Raw genomic sequence first — 15,198 nt, 5'->3', positions numbered from 1 at the left:
CTCCTCCCCACCTTTTCTTGTTAAATATGGTAATGGAGGGAAAAGCCTATTATTTACTGCAGACTATTGTTTTTATATTGCATTTGTATTCATAAAAGCTTATATAGTGTACCTAATTCTAATACCTAATTATTTTATTATTTTCTCAAGATGGGCATTTGTTTGTGAAATGCAACATGAGCTATTGTTTCTGTGAGGGTAATTGGGTGTGGACTCTCTTCTACTTCGTACCATGAGATACTAGTAGAAATGATGAAATACTATAGATTCTAAAATGAGTATGGTCACTTAATTTTAAAGCAAAGCAATTACTGTTCTATTACCAGGTATTCTGAATCAATACCTTGTCTTGCAACTAGCACTCACATCCAGAATAAATCCATAATATCACAAGTAATCAGAGGTAAATAGAGATAGAACAGAACAGATATTCAACAGGAGTCCTTAGGTACAGTTTATGTAGGTTATAGACTCTGATGGGCCAGCAGTGAAAATATACGTTGCTTATTGGGTTTCCAAAGGTATAAAAATATCCAGCCTGCCAAGGATACACAGAATAGATGGAGCTTTTGGAAACAATAAATTATATTTCATTGCACAAAGATGTAATTCCTGCTGTATTTTCAACAGCTCAGGTTAGCTCCTTTGACATCAAAGGAACTAATAAAACATGAAGTACAGTAGATTTGACCTGAGAGGCACACACATGCTTTTATGTACAAGGTAAAATTTTATTGGTAATGGTAAGACTCACAGCTGACTTTTTGATTGCTTATTATGTTCTTGATTTTTCTTCCTGCCTTTATACATTGACTAAACACCACATCACTCCTATTGCTTGCTGACTAGAAAAAAAAAAAATCTCTCCCTCTCACAAGGTAGCAAGATCAGTGTTTTAGTAAAAACCAAAGTAATTAAGATGCATAATTAATGATTAGAAAAGCGATCACTGCTACAAGTAGGAAAAACAGAAAGGTAGATTAGAGGACTACTTTTTCCCAGCTGAAGAAATTTTTAATGCTATACTTGTTTGTTTGTTTTTTTTTTCTTTTTTTAAATTGGTGCATTAAACATTAGCAGTTACGAAGTTTAAACACCCGAATTTTTATGAATGCTTTAAGTTATTACAGAGCTACATATCTCAAGGTCCTGCATCACTAAAGTGAAGCTCCTCAGGCTGTGTGAACACACAGCAGGTAAGCAACATCTCCTCCCCAGAAGCTGAAGCAGGGGTTACCAAATGTAGAGATTTCATCCTGCGTTATTTGAAATTATATTTAATTATTAATGTGAGGCAGACACTGGGAAAAAACTAAATATACTGAAGTGAGGCAAACTGCCAGATATGTAATCATACAAAGCAATGTTCCATTTCTCAGTTTATACAGTAATTTCTCCTAGTTTTCTGTAATAACATTGAGGATCAAGCAGGTGATATTGCAAGCAAGTTTGTGACAGCTGGAGACATGGTGAGCGGTCCTGCAGAGTGCAGGGATAAGACACCCTGACACAGCACAAAATTATGGTATCTGAGATGGATTAGACAGTACCTCAAGGAACTGAGTCTGAATTTGGGTCCCCCACACTCCTCCTGCAAGCAGGCAGTGAGCCCCAGCAAGGCTGGGTCCTGCAGGGAGCAGCATTACAGCCTGGTGGTACTGCACATTTAGAGCAACACCTACTGAGGAAGCATGTCCAGTTCCTGCCTATTTTTTCCCCCCTACTTGACACATTCGAGTTTGCAGAAACAGGGCATTGTGAATTTTATTTATTCCTACACAGCAATCTTTCCTATTCTGATCAGTAGTGCTTACTATGTAAGTAGAGAAAACAAGAACAAAAGCATATCTATCACCAAGGATTCAGCTATGAGCTGACCCATTTGTAAGGTGTGTGCTGCAATTTCCACAACTACTCTTCAAAGCCCTGCTAAACCAAGTGAAAGAGAAGCTGCAGCTGGATGACCTGCATGTTGAGGCATTCCAAAGATATGGATAGCAGGTAGAAGGGGAAGTTTGTTAAGGCAGTATAAGAATTGTTTATATGTATGTGCCTATCAAGTAAATATGCATGTGAGGGTTTGATTTGCCACTGGATAATTTGGACACTTATAAAAATTATTATCAGTCTAAATTGGTTCACGTGTTCCCTCATCTTCTCTGTCTCCAGCTTAGCAGATGTGAAGATGCAGACCCACGTACAGATGGCCAAAATGCAAGAAGCTCTGCAGCATGAGGGGTTAATGGAGGGAGACAGGGAAAAAAAAGGAAGTAAATAGGTATTATGTTATGCTGGAACTTCAATCAACAATTAAGGATATGTAAATACTACTCAAATAGGGAAAGGTAATATGGCTTAAAACGAAGTGAAGTGGTCTGTCACACTTGAGACATGAGCTGATATTGGGTTTTGCAATTCAATCAGGGTAGCAGCAGAGAAAGAAAAGATGGGGGCAAAGTTCCCCACGTTCAGAGAGAGGAATAGCCTCATTGTGCGCTACTATAGTATCTCTGAAGATATAAACAGGAATTAAAGGGGTTTAAAATAAATGCCCTTTTGTCCTTCCATCACTATCGAAACCCATCCCACAGCTCTAGTCCCCAGGCTAACTCTCTTTCCTTTCAGCTGAAAAAAGATCATTCTTACTTTGAGAAGCTGATTCTTCCTGAAAGCAATGCAGTCTCTATTTATTAATAATCAACCACAGACACACAAACACAGACACACCTAGCCCAACTCCAGCAATCCCTCTCCATCCTTGACCATGATTCACCACCTTCAAGGCTGATTTTCTCTGTCCCCAAACAGCCTACTTCTGGGCCTCCACATCATAAGGAAAGCATTCATCTCCAGCAGGAGGAAAGTCAGGTTTCCTTCTTAAATCTCAGCCTCTGGAGATAGGCAACAGCCCCTCTTTTTAGTTAGTTATTTTTAAGTCTTTGCCTTAGTTATACCACAGCAATCATACGCACGTTTGGGGATGCTTCTACTTTTCATTCAACATTCAGTATTTCATACTATATTGCATGCATATCAACACTATGGAACACCACAGACCATTTGGCCTATAAAATGAAAAAGGGCACAGCCACAGCTTATGGCAATGTCTTCTGTATTCAGCTCTTTAAAAAGAAACTTACGCCCTGTGTGAGTTTAATCCTGAAGTTTGTCACTGAGACTGCTGGAAGAGTGACGTTCCAAACACTATTTCGACAGTACTGCTCTACACAGCGTCTGAAGCGAGATTATAGTGTGTACCCAAGTTGTCAGCAAGTACTAAATCAGTCTGTCAGCATTTTAAATGCACGACACTGTGCTCAGGTCCATCTCTCCTTCTAGAATACCTGATCAAGGGGAGCAGAGCAATTCCCCCTCATCTGAATTCTAGGTGAACACTGGAGAACTGCAGGGCCACTAAGAAGAAACGACATCCTTGCGATGGTAGCCTCGTGTTGATGCAGTCACAGATTAACTCAGCTCTCAAATGTTGTAGAAAGCAAAAACTGGAGCTGAAACCTGCATTTTTAGGAAGATTCAAATGCTAGCACATGAATATTAGCAATGCTCATGTCCATAGGGATTTTACTGAGTGGTTTTGAAACAATTTGTGCATCCATAAATACCACATTTTTCAATGAGCACAGGAAGCCTGCAAAGCTTTTTGTGCAAAAAAGCAAGGTTAAAACTCATTAGAGCTCACATCAGGCATTTGATGGGCTTTACAAGCTGCCTCAGTGTCTTAAAGTGAAAAATAACCGGTAGAAATTGCTTTATATTTTTAAACGTCCTGGATTCTCCTTTTAGCCAGAAAGTAAAATTGCCCCACACCAGACATGCATTCCCCTGATAATTCTCCTCCTATCATTTTAAAAGTATAAGTTTTGACAAGGGTTATAAAGATTGCCATTAAACTCTGCTCGAGTACAGCATAGGGGAGAAGGTAAAAATAGCAAGGATTCGGGCCATAGTTACCTCCATTTTAGAAGGTAGGAGAAGGAAATGCAACAGCAGGAACATTGCATTTTTCATCTCCAGACCAGGTTTCTCACTGGGATCACCCAGACCTGCTTTGAAACTGATCCCCGTCACTGGAACCACTCTCAAGGGCTCCTCTGCCGGCAGTGGAGGAGAAAAAGAGTGGTTGGGCACTGGAACAGGCTGCCCATGGAGGTGCTGCAGTCACTGCCCCTGGAGATGGTGAAGAAACACATCAATGGGGCACTGAGGGCCATGGTTTAGTGGTGATGAGCTCACAGTTGGATAGATGATCTTTTTCAAATGTAATGATTCTATTATTCTCTGATTCTAGGATGGGAGTTCTCCCTGCTGAGCAGATCCCTGACTTGCTGGTGTTTGGGGCATTTGTATCTTCTGATTTTTATTTTATTTTATTTTATTTTTTTTTTATAAGGGGCAGGCTTCTGGAGGGGGCAAGTTTAGTTGTAACAAGTAGAACTGTGAGCTGATAGGTCTGACTCAAGACTTCTTAATGTTTCCCTTAAATATAAAGCAGGAGAATAAATACAGTGTGTAATAAATAATAAGTAAACCCCAACTTGCATTTTATGAATACTGAACAAATCTAGTACAAAAGCTTCTCTTTTAAGATTAAAAAACAAAATCAAGCACAATCTATTTTTAAGTCCTTGGATTACTGTTTCTTATTAAGTCAAATTTACCACTTGCTTTGTTGACTGTACTGTGGAGCAGCAAGGCAAAGCTGGCAGTGGGGACAAGTGCTGCAGAGTGCCACCGAGACATCCCAGTGCCCAGAGCTGGGAGGGCAAAGGGGCCAACTGGAGCATCTGGGATTTCTGCAGCTCATGCACCTCCAAACAAAACCACAGTGGAGGAAATGCTGCTTTTGCAGGTGCATCAGTCTGACTGGCGTCCAAAATAAGGCAGAATGACTGAGATTAAGGAAATACAATCCAACCAAAAAGAAGAGAAGCATAGATGGGGTTTTGTTGCTTGCTATTTTAAAATCTGACTCACCATTCTCATGATCTGAGTTTTCTGTACTAGGGCTTGATGCAAAATTACAACCGCAAATTTAAAATGGGACACAAACCAAACTCATCAGCGTTCCTGCTGTGTTGAAAAAAAGGGGAATATAAAAATGTTTGTACATAAAGTGCGCTATATCTCTATGAATGATATGCTATAACATGGGGTGAAAGACCTCAGTGTCAAAGGCAGGCATGGGATGTTTTGTTGAGGCAACATCCCAAAGTGGAAGGGTTAGTAGCTAAGTCTATACTGGAATTCAATGACTCATCTATATCACAAGTCATATAACACCGCAGTCTCATTACCACAGGATAACCTTACCCCTCATTGCTTGTCATCAAATAAGTAAGGGCAGTCAATCAATCCTGTGCTTACGTAATTGAAGCAAAACTCAAAGGATTAGCACCGCATTTTGGTAGATTTTGTTTCCTTAGGGAAGGATAAACATAACAATATCTGTGAACTGTCAGTGATTAGTGCAGCTTCTGGAGAAACTGAAACCCAAAGAACCCTTTTGGCATTACAACCCAGTGGTTACCACACCAGGTAGAATCAGCAAAACAGTGCAACGGCCAGATGGTCCTAAACAGACAAGCCCTCCCTGAAAGCTGCAGAGCAATGAAACAGCTCAACCTCAACCAGCATGAGCACCAAGAATCATCAGTAGAAGCATTGGAAGTCGGATTGTGAGGAGCACACAAAGGCTGGAAGCAAGGCGAGCACTCCTACAGACCCCTATGAGCAGGAAAAGAAGCAGCTACATTTTTCAAACTCCTCATGCTACCTAGGACTCTTCTTACCTGCCTGCAGAGGCCTAAACATCTGTGTCTCCTCTCTCCTTCCAACTGCTTAGAGGCTGGAACCCACATGAAGAAATTACTTGCGAAAGATGAAATATTTTGACATTAAAGCCTATGGCCTAAAATTCCTAGTATACACAAGCCCAGATTAAATTTTATTTTTGTTTATTTATTTTTATTTCCTCTACAAAACTGCAAAAGAAAAATAATGTATACAGAATAATGTTAGAAGAAAAAAAAACAAAACAAAAACATTATCAGAAAAGAAAAGCCAAAACATTAATAAAACATTTCCAATTCCTCTGTAATTTCTAGTACTTTTATCTGATTTGGCACATGAAAAATTTCTTGAATTTTAATTCGAAATTTGACTGCAATCTCTTCTGTGTTCAGTGGTGTCATTTCACAAACCCGTTTGTACAGTTTACTTTACATTGTACTTTGTAAAACTTTAAAATTATTTCAAGGGAACTCTGGATGTGATCTAAATAATTGAACATGGTAACTATTTAGAAAATACAGAGAGAGAGATTTTGATATTTTAGAGTTCCATCAAATTAAAGTTTATAGTAAGGAAGATTCTGTTAAGCTTTTGAGACACTTGGCACTGAACAGGCCCTTGGGGAGAAGAGAGGAGGGAATTTATGGAGCTCCTTGTAGCTGGCTGGGCTGTCTCTGGAGTTTTAAAGTAAACAATACGACATCCCCAGATGCATCCAGAATAGTTGACACTGGTTGGATGGAATGAATATCATTCTATCTAAAAAGCTCAGCCATCTGCCAAGACTTCATGGATCTACAAATGCAAAGAGTTCAACATATATACAGCAATTCAGTCTTTACTTCTAGACTTGGGTGGAAATGAAGAGCTGTAACATTTGGATTCATTCTGTACAACCTTAAGCATTGCTTTAGATGGCTTTTAGCTCATATCTCTAACATTATGAGAATTGGAGTGAAGAAGCTCAGTTATCCAGAGCCTGACTCCAAAACGTGGGCAAATAGTCAGCAAATTCTTCTTACAATTCAGATTGATTTGTGCCAAAGTCTCTATCACTAGTAACACCACAACACGCTGCACAAATAGCATAATGCAAACTTCACGTGCATATGTATAGATGCACATACATTTATAAACACACATACTAAGAAAAATGCTCTATTGTGCTACAGTGCTCAAGTCTTCAGTAAAGTTAATAGCTTGAAACAAACAACAAAACTGCAAAAGGAATTTGACACCGTTTAGCTGATTATTCATGCTAAAATAACATAAGCTTAGAAGAGGAGTAGCATATTGCACACCATTCCAGGAAGACAACATTCTGTTGCACAAACCATGATTACTGTAAGCTGGTCAGATGTACAGAATAGAAGAGGGGTACTTGTGAGCTCTGCTGATTAACCCTTTAAGCACAGTACGTGCTTATCCCGAGTTCTCCCTGTTGAATTCAGACTCAGCATGTCAGATCTCCAGTACAAAGCGATCCAAAGCTGGAAGGAGGTGAACAATCACTACCTGTAGGCCTCTACCACCAAGTCAGAAGAATGGGGCTCTAATGACAACTTAAGAACTCTGAAATCACTTTTTAAATGTTTGCCTTCGTTCTGTTTCCTTGACAATTTTCTCTTTGGCTAGCAATAGCACTGACTCATTTTCTTAATTACTTCTGTGACTCATTTGCCAAAGACTATTGCTAGAGATGCTGCTTTGAGATGACAAGCATCTCAAGATGATTGAAAATGTGTTTTGCAACTCTGACAAGTGAGATTAAACAATAGGTTGAGTCAAACTGCATTAATCAGGTTTGGGAGGGTCACTCCATGACTTTTAGTTTCTGACACATTGTCTAAAATAATACTGTTTTCTCTTGATTGCACTCCACTGTCATTAGAACACAGTGTCCTTCTTGGCTACAGCTATTTTATTCCACTATCTCATATTCTGCAGCTGTGCCAGCCAAGCTTCTTTTGCCATAGTTCCTATACAACACAGAGTTAAATTTCAGACATCTCAGGGCTACTTTTCATTTTATGTAACAGCATCAATTCAATGACAGAGTGAGAAAGCACAATTCAGATTCACCAACTTCTGCAGACCAGAATGTCCATTCCATATCCATATGTAGTGAACCTTGACTTCTAGCTCACCCTCAAACCTGTCTGAATCATGCTATTTCAAATCAGTAAATAAAACCCAGTATTCCATTTTAAGAATTTAAAACGTTTGCCATCATTATTCATAAATTATATATATAGTTATATATATAAATTATATGACAGCATTTGTGTTCCCAAATTAGTGACTGTGTTAGCACTTCCATCAACAGTCATGCCACAGGGACAACTCCATACCCTCAGAAACAGGTCTGTGACTTTAAGAGACCCACAGTTAAGAAAATTGACAGTTCTTCTCATAAAGACCTTAGAATTAAGGACAAAATTCAAACACAAAAAGCACTGAATGAATGAAGGCCACTTGGATTGTTTTGTGTAAATGTGTTGAGATATTAGATTGCTTAAATATACACAGATAGACACTTCCCCAGCAGAATAATGCTTCTGCAGATGCTGCCTCAAAAATGATTCTCATTCACATAACCTTGAAATTTATTTTCTGGAAGCATTAATTATTTAAAACCCAGCCACTAAACACTAGAAGAATACAGAAGCAGAAGTGACAGAAGACTAGTGATATTTTTTGCTTATTTTACTTCAGCAAATGCGTTATTTTGCTGCATTTTCTCACCTGTAAGAGCAAATATCTAAAAGATTTGAGAATCAGGGGGAGGCAAGGGGGGAAACAAGGTATAAAAACTGTCATGTTGTGTCCATAAGTATGCTCTCTTGCTTGTGGGACGCCTGCCATCGCAACTGCAAATAAAATCTGCTTTAATCAGAGATACTGTCCTGACAAAATTATTCGGATATTTCCAACATTCTGTTGAATACAGCACACAAATACTGCAATTCTTCCCAGGATTATTTATTTATTTATTTTTAAGCAGAACTTCTGGGTTCTCACCAAGTTCAAATCTTACCTTCAGTTCCTTCAGTATTTTCTGAGCTACTACGTTCCCTGTGATACAGCCTTAACATTTCTGAGGGAGCAAGTGCTTTAGAAGATGTAATTCTTTCTAACTCAAAATACAGAAGTGGAAGGTGGTTACGTATTAGGAAGCAATCATTATCTCCCCCCCTCGATGACCTTTCTCTTGAATTTGGTCTTCCTGTTTTTCTGGAGAGCTTTTTATGTTAAGATTTTACTGGCTGAAAACATCAATTGAGAGAATATTTGCAGCTGGTCGTCACTTCAGCTCAGACCCTGGTTATCACGCTCAAATGTTAGCAGAGAGCCACTTTGACGTAGTTTTGGCATCCCTGGCCTAATACTGCCTATAAGGTACTATAGTTCTTTGCAAGAGCCTTGTAAGTGCCAGGAAATGTATGTCCATTAACGGTGTGTCTGATGCACTCACTATGGTCTTCTGAGGAACATGGAAGAGAAAAACATACCTAAATATCAAGTATAATACAATGAGCAAAAGAGAGTAAAAGAAAGAATACTGCCTGACCAGAAATAAATACATACATACACACTTATCTAAAATATATACACACATATATACATTCTGCCAACTCCTACAATGAAATCTGTTGTCCCTAGAGAGTCCTGATGCAGTGCTACCCCCCTTTGACACCTCACACAGCTATGAAACCCTCCTGAGATGTAGGTCTGTTATCTGAGCTAGGAAAATAGAGCTTTTTCTCAGCACAGCCTAAGATCAAAAAGGCAGATATCCTAAACACCATATCTATCTCTTCCCTTGGTTATTCTGATTCCACAGAAAAGAAGTACACAACTTGGTATTTACTGTACAGAGAAAGAAACTCAGAAAACTGTACCAAAGGTAATAGCTGCAAGCATGCATTGTTAGATGGAGAACTCCAGAACATGCTTCTGGATATATTGACGTTCTTCTCAAAATGTAATTCACATCAATCAAAAAATGCCTCTCCACACCTTGGTATTCTTTGAATCCACCACCCCCACACAGCAGCCCTCAGACGAGTCCCAAGCTACAGCAGTGGGCATCAAACTCCAATAGCCCAAATACCAAAGTGGACAACAACAACAAGTGGGAGGAAGAATAAGCATTGTAAGAAGCCATAAAGTGCCACAGTCTTTAACCACAACCCAGTCTCAATGAATGTGGTAGCGTGAGCAACACCCCAAAATTGCTGCTCCGTTAATTCATGTTACCACACCTACCTGCCTTACCATTAAACACCACAGTGCATAGCATTAGACTACATTATCTCATTAAGAAAAATGGGCTTCTCGTACCTTTATGACAATTCCTGCGATAACTGGAGAGCAGTGGAGTGCTGCTGCCTGGCTGCAACGCAGCCACTGGGGCTATTTACACTGTTAATGAGACTGGGAACCTGCCTCAGCTTTGCCTCAGATAAAAGTTTCAAAAAAAAGCAAGTCATTCTCACAGGTTTATTCAATGCCTGCTAATTAGCTAACCCACTGCAATTAATCTTAGAATTAGAAACCGGTTGAGTGTTCATTTCTATTTAATCAGATTATTAATAATACAAGCAGTCTTTTAATTATTCTTCCAGTGTACTCCTCCCTCTATACAAACACGTTTTGACTTTCAAAACACACTTTTTAAGATCACGTTGTTTTTCCCCAAAATGGGTTTTGACCATTTCCCCCTGTCACTCACCTGCATTGGTAACAGATCTCAGATCAAATCAGGATGGATGTTTCTAGAAGGTTCTAGATCTCCTTCAGACCACTGCAGACCTGCTGCAGATTTTCTTTTTGAATATGAGGTTATTTACACCCTTACTGCCTCTTTGACCAAATTCAGCGAGTTAAGTTATTAAGGGCCGTAAGCAACAGCATTTGCTGCATGCAACTCGCTTCCAAAGCTCTCAGCCCAAACATTTTCTACTCCACGCTGTTTAAATATAGATGAGCGGTTTTTCAAAAATAGTAGAATTATTCAGTTCTTTGTTATTGATAAAATACTCACAAAGGTCGCAGATGCAGCACTTTATAGATGATAAATACTCCCAACAGGAAAATCCACTGACGAAAAACTGCTATGACCTTTTATCCATTGCAAAGTGACTTCCCAGGCAATAACAGCCTCATTTGGTTTCTTTTTTTTTCTTTCTTTCTTTCTCTCTTTCTTTGCCTCCTATGAACTTCAAGAATGCCTTTTATTGGCCATGGCAGAAAAAAAACCCTCAGCAACATAGCTAGGGAAATTCAGCAAGAGCTCTCAGATAATTCTCACAGCAGAAAAAAAAGCAAAGCTCTATTCCTGAAGACAATCAGTGAAATAAGGTTGTCCTTCACAAGATTATTGCGTTATTAACTGTACCACCGATGTTCTTACATTCTTTGCTGTGTAGCCAATATCTGCACCTATTCTAGCTGTTTTTCTGCACTTGAATTCATGCACACATTCATACACGTTCACCTAAACTATACATACACAGCTACATACAGGGAGAATATAATATTAAAACAAAATACTATTTTTAAACCAAACTCAGAGCTTTCAAGGCTCAGAAGGCTGATTCGCCTTCTTGAATTTGACAGTGGGTGAAGGCATTGCAGATGAGTGCTGACGGTGCTGGTTTAATTATACTGTACCATCAGGTGTGCTGTATGCACGTTATAATTTATTGAAAAATCTTAGGTGTGCTCAGGAGTACTTTTAAATGTTAATGATACCATCTTTTGTATTAGACAAGTACCATCAATAGCCTTAAATCCAATCACGGATGCTCTCTGAGGATAAGGAAAATATTGTTTATGCTAGTCAAGAAACCAACAGTTTTGCTTCAATTAGATAGACAGATAACTAGAGTACAGCAATATCGTCCAGCATTTCAAGATAGTACTTGACAGTAAGAAACCTGGATGTATCATTAACAAAGTCCTAATGCAAACCTGGGAAGGGCTATGGCTATAGAACAGACCAGATGATTCAGCCTCATGGCCTTACCCCAGCCAAGGCTAGAATACCCAACTCACACTGCACGCACCGCAGCAAGGAGAGCTGACATGGAAGGAACATCTCTCTACCAGCTTGTAGGTTCATTGACCTTTTCATGATAACATGACAATCAGCCATCAGCTAATTAGTATCAGAAAGATTAAATGGACTTGATAGATTTTCCCATGAAAGGTTAATCCCGATACTTCGACTGAGCACCAGGCAAAGCCCCACACTTTTTTCCCCCAAGATAACACATGCATGTAAAATATTCTCCCATTTCTAGCTCTCTCTCTGGCAGTGAATGAGACGTCAGCTCTGCTTTCTCTCTTTGCATCCTGGACAACATGTGGGGTGCTGTTCATTCAGGTTTGAGCCCTAAGAGACTATAGCATCACAGCTTACACGCACCAAAGTGAAAAGGAGCTTGTAGTTTTCCCAGAGGCACTGGGTCTCAAGACAGGGCTGCATTGAACGCGGTGATTTTTGCTTACTGACTTGCAATGGAAACATCTCTTAATGTTACATCCTTTGGGTCCTATATTCCTATAACAGCGTTATCTCTTTAAAAGAATTAAGTGCTCAGTCTTATTGAGCAATCACATACAAATTAAAAAGGCCTAATAATGATTATTTTTGACTGACTTGCAAGGGTTATATGGCTGACTTATTCATTATTAGTTGCAGTTTACATAGGTCTTCAGTCTAAGTTCTGGTTCCACACAGTCATTTGCGATACAAATACATTATTTAGATGGGCTCAGACTCTCATACGAAGCCCTTTACTCACAGCCATCAATCATCCACATTTCTTTGCTGACTGTAACAGTACTTGCCAATGTACTTGAGCTAAAGCTACATACACAAATAAGAGAATACAGAACCAGAGGTTCTTTTTCATGTTTTATTTATGCAGACTCGTGGTTATTTGATGTTTGAAGTATTATTGAGACATTTCTTTATAGCTTTTCTATTCATAATCCATTTGTATAAAGGATGGTGTTACATCCTATTATTCCAGGGCTGGACTATTGGGATTGCTGTCACTGAAAGCAATGGATTGTTTGGGTTCTGCATATGTGAATTCCTCCCTGTTGGTGCCCAGGTTCACTTGGAAGACATTTGTGGATTTCTCAAGCTTCACTTTTAATTCTCCACTTGAAGAACAGCAGTGCAAAGTATCCACAAAAGAACCTGGCAGGATACATTTAAATTGAACATTAGAGAGATCCAGGCCCGCAGAGAGCAATCCAGACCCAGCGGATTGAGGAGAGAAATAAACAAAGCAGCTGGCAGCGGCAGAGAAGTTCTTTAATCTCTCATCTGAGTTCTTCCCAGATGGCTGTAATGAGATTTTTCTAAAGAGACTGTGGGGTAATACATATTGGCACAACCCCATAAAAGGCAGAAGCCCCTTAATACCAAGACATGGATTCAATACACCTGTCAAGGAGAAAAGCATTTGGACACAACACGGGCAGGATCTGCTGGAGCATTCCCCAGCCCCAAATTGCCTGCTCAGGGAGCAGCTCAAGGCTGCTCAGTGCTGCTCAGTGCACCATGAACAAAAGCTCATGAAGGAATCCATACGGCTTAACTCTATCACCCACCCGCCATGCCCGGGTAAGAGCTGCAGCTCTCTGTGCACATTTCTGCCAGGCTCTTGCATGCCACTGTAAACTTGACGTGCTCTGGATGTCTTGCTGTACTAACATCTGGTCTGCTGAGAGTAAACCAGATATTGAAATCTTAACCTAACGTGGAGTAGTTTATTTGATGTACAAGACAGCATTCTGCTCTCCTCAGTGATCACTGGGACTGATGGGAAAAGTATCAAGACAAAACAAAGGTCATGCATGTACACAGAAATGTAACACTTTCCTGCTGGAATTTGACATCTTAGTGAGATTCAGCCCAGACTCACAGGTCCAGTTTTGGTGCCTATAACCAGGGCTGCACTGTGAGGAGCAGAGCACTGGGGTCTGCTTCAGGAGTTGTGAAGGTAGGGTAGCATCCAGTGAGCTGAGAAAGCTCCCAGGACAGCTGAGAGCAATGCTTGCCAGCTTCTTCTCACTTTTTTCTTGTCAGCTGAGCTGAGCCACAGCTCGGTATTTAACATGTGTCAGAGGGGTTTCTCTAGCAGGGGTACCAACCAGCTCCCTGCAGGCACTGGGTGGTACAGTTATGGGGAACAGCCAGGCCCAAGGCGCTCCGTGTTTGTGAATAGTTCAGTAATAGATCACAGCCACGAGTAAAGCATGGCAGAAACTCAATAAAATTGAAGAAGGAGTTTGCACAGCTTCAGTTTCATCTGATTCATTTCTCTGCATCACAAATTTCTGCTGTTCCTGTACACTCATCCACACCCACTGCCGACATAACAAGACACGAAGCAACTACTTTTTTCCAAAATGCCAGGATCTGGAAACTTGCAGACAGCTTTTTGCAAAGACGAAGGGGGAGCAGGGCATGCTCCTTCTGCTCTGCACTTTATGCAGAGGCTCATCATTAGCACTACTTGCTCTAGCCCATCCTACTGCAAGCGGTCTGTATGCAAATATCCTGTCCTCCCATCACAGCCAGGGAGCCAAACACGTAGAGCCCTGCTTTGGGAAGCAGTCCTAATAGGCGCGATCATAACGAGTTATGTTATAATTGGAGGCTATGGTACAGCAGCCTAAGTTGAGGGATCAGTGCTTTAGAAAGTGGCCAAGGAAAGGAAATACATTTATCTCCATATTCTTTATTGAAGCCTGATTCAAAGAGCAGTGTTGGTGATTTAACATAAACGTAACACATTTTTATAATCCTTATCAAATGTTCAGTCACTAGATCAGCATAAAGCACAGCTTATTAAAATGGATAAGAGGGGGATTATGTGATTCACACTGTGGAGAAAAGAAATATATTTAAAATACAGGAATTCTTTAATCAGTTGCTCAGAAGGCACCGCACACATTGCGAGTGGAACAATGTGTGCGCATCCAACTTTTAATCACATAGGTCCTGACAAAGGGAACAGTAAAATGATTCCTCCTGGCACAGGATAAGCTTTTAACAATATAATCCCGATTCCATGTCAAACTCTGATGATTTTGGTTGGGTGACTGACATAAGTATTTAACTACACTTTGCAATTTTTAACAACGAGGCTGAGATCTCAGGGAGTCTAAATGCTTATTTTACATATCTTCTTGGTACATATCTGGTGTTCTCTGACAAAGAGCTTTATGTGCTGATCTGCAATTTAGCATGCAAACTGAACATAAAGCTTATCTTCTGAGTAAAGGCTACTTGCAATGAAAATGAATCCCAAATAGAGACATCTCTGGAAAAAAAAAAAAGTATACCTTAACCACGCTTTC

General features: G+C 39.9%; 1 long non-coding RNA gene across 2 annotated transcripts in view; it reads right to left on the bottom strand.

Moving 5' to 3' along the window:
• LOC109369097 overlaps positions 1-10,264 on the bottom strand; it is a 45,183-nt gene extending 34,919 nt beyond the window's left edge. For both annotated transcript variants that reach the window (XR_002117753.1, XR_002117754.1), the window contains exon 1: positions 10,156-10,264. This is a non-coding gene — a long non-coding RNA (uncharacterized LOC109369097). The remainder of the gene's footprint in view (positions 1-10,155) is intronic.
• Between the last annotated feature and the right edge of the window lie 4,934 nt (positions 10,265-15,198).

This window comes from Meleagris gallopavo, chromosome 9, assembly GCF_000146605.3.
Source record: "Meleagris gallopavo isolate NT-WF06-2002-E0010 breed Aviagen turkey brand Nicholas breeding stock chromosome 9, Turkey_5.1, whole genome shotgun sequence".
NCBI classification, from domain to species: Eukaryota; Metazoa; Chordata; class Aves; order Galliformes; family Phasianidae; genus Meleagris; species Meleagris gallopavo.
The sequence above is the reverse complement of the archived record's forward strand: the minus strand, read 5'-3'. Positions and strand labels throughout refer to the sequence as shown.